Source organism: Suricata suricatta, chromosome 3 (genome assembly GCF_006229205.1).
Source record: "Suricata suricatta isolate VVHF042 chromosome 3, meerkat_22Aug2017_6uvM2_HiC, whole genome shotgun sequence".
NCBI lineage: Eukaryota > Metazoa > Chordata > Mammalia > Carnivora > Herpestidae > Suricata > Suricata suricatta.
Genome location: NC_043702.1, coordinates 158,883,366 through 158,888,215, shown reverse-complemented (window position 1 = coordinate 158,888,215; position 4,850 = coordinate 158,883,366). Strand labels below are relative to the sequence as shown.

The window sequence follows — 4,850 nt, the reverse complement described above, 5'->3', positions numbered from 1 at the left end:
TTTACTTCTAAGAATTGCTTCTTAATCCACAGGAGAATACGGGTTTTAACTTCACAAGCAAACAAATTGTAAAAGGTTATTTGCAATGAAAATGTGTAAAATATATTTGAAAAGACATTCAGTATATTTTTTTTAAAAGTTAGATATTTGAATATAATAGGAGTCAAATACATACTTGTTTATGCATGATGAATTTATATTTTTCACAGTATTTGTTCAAAAGAATGAAAGGAATATGACCTTGTTAGATATTGACCACAAAATAAAAATCCAAAACAATTCCAAATATCAAGTAGTTGATATTAGAGGAGCCCATTTGCAACCAACTGCTACATCAAAATCTGTTTTAATTTCCATAACAAAATAGAATCTTCTTCTGATGCAAATAATAGTTCAAGGGTCCTGGTTGGTGGATGGCATTCTTCCATATAGACATTCAAAGAAGCAGATTCCTTCCATTTTATGGCTCTCATGTAACCAAGGGCCATAGAATTCTCTATTAGAAGGGAAGAAAGAGCTAGCAGTTTCTGATCCAGAACAATTGTAACATTCACTCTGAAAATCAAAGTGAGATCATATGGAGAAAAGGAGGATCTTAAAAGACAAAGTAGGACATGGGGAACACACGTATGAAGATCTAAAAAATGTCTAGACTTAAAAACCCATGTTTGTCATCTTGTCTGTGGCTAATTTTTAGTGAATCATAAACTCACAATCAAAATATTGAAAATGTGCTAGAGGAAAACACAGGCAGCAACCTCTTTGACCTCGGCTGGAGCAACTTCTTACTAGACATGTTGACAATGGTAATAGAAACAAAAGGAAACATGAACTATGGGACCTCAAGATAAAAAGGTCTTGTTCTGCACCTTCCTTCTCTCCCCCACTTGCTCTCTCAAAAATAAAAACTTAATAAATAAATAAACATTTAAAATATAATAGGCAATTTAGGTAGATTATGTAGGTATTGTTAAAAATCTTCTATGAGAGGGAACTTGTATATTTCTGCTAATAAGTATTATTGTTCTCAGATTTTCTATGTCAAGTTTGCTCATCAGAGAACTATGTTTTTCAGAATTCATTCACCTGGTAAATTTAGAAAATAGGTCCTAATCTTTACCTTAAAGTAAGTTACTTATATGTTTCATTAAAAAATAACAAAATATAAGTCATATCACAAAATCAATTATCCTAAATGATTTCACTATTGAAAGTCACAGGGCAAGAGGAATCTTGGGAAAAGGTACTCTGAGAAGCAGCTAGATACTTAAGACTTATGATATGGGGGTTGGTGAATAGGAAAATGGGGCAAGTCCCGGGATCGCTCCGCTGAATCCGCCTGTGGCATCGCCGCCACCGCCCCACCTCCCACCCCCAACCCCCACCCCGGGTTCCCTTAGCCCAGCCCGGTCCAGCCCAGTTCCCGGGAGGATAAAGTCCTGTATAAAGAGGAGCATCCGTTCGAGAAGCGCCGCTCTGAGGGCGAGAAGATCCGAAAGAAATACCCCAACCGGGTTCTGGTGATTGTAGAAAAGGCTCCCAAAGCTCGGATAGGAGACCTGGACAAAAAGAAATTTCTGGTGCCTTCTGATCTCACAGTTGGCCAGTTCTACTTCTTGATTCAGAAGCGAATTCATCTCCGAGCTGAGGATGCCTTGTTTTTCTTTGTCAACAATGTCATTCCGCCCACCAGTGCCACAATGGGTCAGCTTTACCAGGAACATCATGAAGAAGACTTTTTTTCTATACATCGCCTACAGTGATGAAAGTGTCTACGGTCTGTGAACCTGCTGCTCCCGAGGTGGGGGGTCCCGTTCTACAAAGAGAGAGGTGGCCCCCCTTCCTTGACCCAGCCCTCCTCCAGGCCCGACCACCACCCCCCTTCTTCAGGACCTGCACTTCCTAATGTTCGAGGCTCCTCTCCAGCCCCTCTTAGCAGGAGGGTTCATGGGGAGGTGGCTTCTAGGACCTCTCCTTTGTCCCCTTTCTCTCACCACCTTCCCCACTCTGCTTTAGACATCTTGATTGTCAATCTCTGTCACATCCAGTGATTGCTTTGGTTTCTGTTCCCTTTCTAACCACCCAAGGGGTTCAGAACACTGATATTTCCTTCCTTTCAACTACCTTCTTTTTTGGGGGTAGATGGAAGGGACTGAAATTGTGGGGGGAAGATAGGAAGCACATCAATAAAGAAACCACCAAGCCAGAAAAAAAAAAAAAAAAGACATATGATACAGATAGATGGATGAATGGATGGATAGATACATTATTGAGATACATATGTATCTTGATGTTTGGTAGAAGTCAAGCTGAAATATTTTTATTTTTTTAATTATGAAGGAGAATAGTTTTTAATTACTGTATAATGACATAGTAACCATAATAACACATACAATTTTATTATATTGAAGAAATATTCTGCTTATACTTGTGTTTATATGAAATGTCATTCCTCCACTTAAATTTTTTTGAATTTAATTTAAAAGTTAACATTGTTTCACACAAATAAGAGTATAAAATTGGAATTTAAATGTGTACCTGGTATAAATAATCTGTTATCCCCGTCATGCTTTCATTTGAACGCTATGAGGCTTTCATAATGATGCCTCTTCAGTAGTAGACAAGAATTTGTGCTTTTGATAAAGTTATTAAACAAGTATATTATTGAAAATGAAACTTATTTACTAATAAAATAATAGTAAAATATGCCTAAGCATTGTTCTTAATGTTTATGGCCTTGCAATAAATGAATTAATAGAGGATCTTTGGAAAAATATCTTGCCCTTAGATTTAATTAAGTAACAGCTGAACCACATCTGAACTTCCATGTAGTACACAGTGTGAAATAGAATTTTTAATGTAAAGGTTAATGAGTTAATTAGCCACATTTAAATGTTTAATTCAAATAAATGCTCAACCAGTTAACTGTAAAGTTCAGCCATTTTGTCCTCTTTGCTTATTTGCTCTATGATTCTTCTCTGAAGTTTGAAAAATGGTGTAATATAAGATTAGGGAGAGTGAATACAAGAATTTGACCATGTTATTTTGATAAAGGATGCATAATAAAATCTGGTAAATATTAATAATATTGTAATGATAAAGATAGTCTCAAATCTGCTTTTACAGTCATTGGTATATACCTTCTATTTCATTTGAATTACTTTTTTTTTTTTGGTGGATTGCCAATCATCTGAAAACTAAAGAATTCAAAAATTTTTTAAATCAACTTTCTGATTTAGTTTTATATCTCAAAAAGAGTATTTTCACCCCAATCTTGTTGATAATATCACACTTATGTTTACAAAAAAAATGGAGGCAACAAAGTATAGATATGTACCACATGCTATTTCGCTCACTGTTATCTATTTACTTTTTACTTTTCAAATACGAACAGTTTTATTTCTATCGTAAAGTCACGAGGAAGTATCTTTAAAGGTTTATATCTACTTACTGTTTAAGTTGGTTTTAGAAATAATATACTGGGGCGCTTGGGTGACTCAATCGGTTAAGGGTCGAACTTTGGCTCAGGTCATGATCTCATGGTTTGTGAGTTCAAGCCCCTCATTAATCTCTGTGCAAACAGCTCAGAGCCTGGACTCTGCTTCAGATTCTGTGTCTCCCTCTCTTTCTGCCCCTCCTCCACTCACACTCTGTCTTTGTCTCTGTCTGTCTTGCAAAAATAAACATTAAAAAGTTATTTAAAAATTAAAAAAAATAATATACTATATATAGGGGTGCCTGAGTGGTGCAGTCAGTTGAGTGTCCGACTCTTGATTTCGGCTTAGGTAATGACCAGGGTCATTGGACTGAGCCCTGCATTGGACTCTGTGCTGAAAGTGGAGCTTGCTTAAGATTCTCTCTCTTTCTCCGTCTGCCCTTCTCCCCCACTTGTGCTTCTCTCTCAAATAAATAATAATGATAATAATAATAATAATAGACCATACATAATAAGGAAATGATAGTTGGATTCTTCCATTATAATATTTTTAAATGGTAGTCTTTTCATTTACCAAATAAGTAATATTTAAACCTATAACTTGCTAAAAAATTCAGTCTAATAAACATTTTAATAAATGCATGTGATAATTTTAACTAGTTGTGCAGCTCAACATACCTCTATCTTTATGGTTGCTATTTATTTTAATATCTTGGTTCATCTCTGTCATTTGAGTTTTTGAGTTCTAATCCATATATTTCCTTTCATAACTGCCAGAACCACAATTTTCCATTGGAATGGATCCACATTAATTAGCTCTATCTGCTTTTACCCACTGTATTTCTTTTATCTACAAACCCTTCCTACATTTCTGGCTTAAATGCAATTTGCTCATCAGCATTAAACACACCATTCACGATTCTACACTCAAAAAACAAAATTGTGGGATTATTCAGAGAAAACAAGCACTTGACTCCTTTTCAAAACTGTCCTCAATTATTTCTCAATTCAAAAGAGAAAATTGAAGTCACACTTTTGTTACTATAACACACGGAAGCAGAATTTCGGAGAAGCCAGACTTGAGTCAATCACAATTACTTCTATGATATGAATAAGCTTTGAATAAAAAGACTCAACACTTCAAGTATGTGCTTCAATTAAGAATTGAGGGTTAAACTTACTCTATGGGATAAAAAGAGGCTGGATTTAGCAACTTAAGAATAGCCAAAGGCAAGGCATAAGGTAATTTATCCTTTAGTACTTCAAAATATATTTCAAGTCTTGAAAATTATCAATTACTGTATAAGCATAATAATAAAAATTGTAGCTATTCTAGGATTTTTATATAAGCACCAATATGAATTAGTTAAGACTGTCAGTTTCTTTTTAAAAAAATTTTTAATGCTTTTTATTT

The 4,850-nt window shown here is 35.0% G+C and overlaps 1 pseudogene; it reads left to right on the top strand.

The window, feature by feature from the left end:
- Positions 1-794: 794 nt before the first annotated feature.
- LOC115287147 lies at positions 795-1,785 on the top strand (annotated as a pseudogene).
- Positions 1,786-4,850: the final 3,065 nt, after the last annotated feature.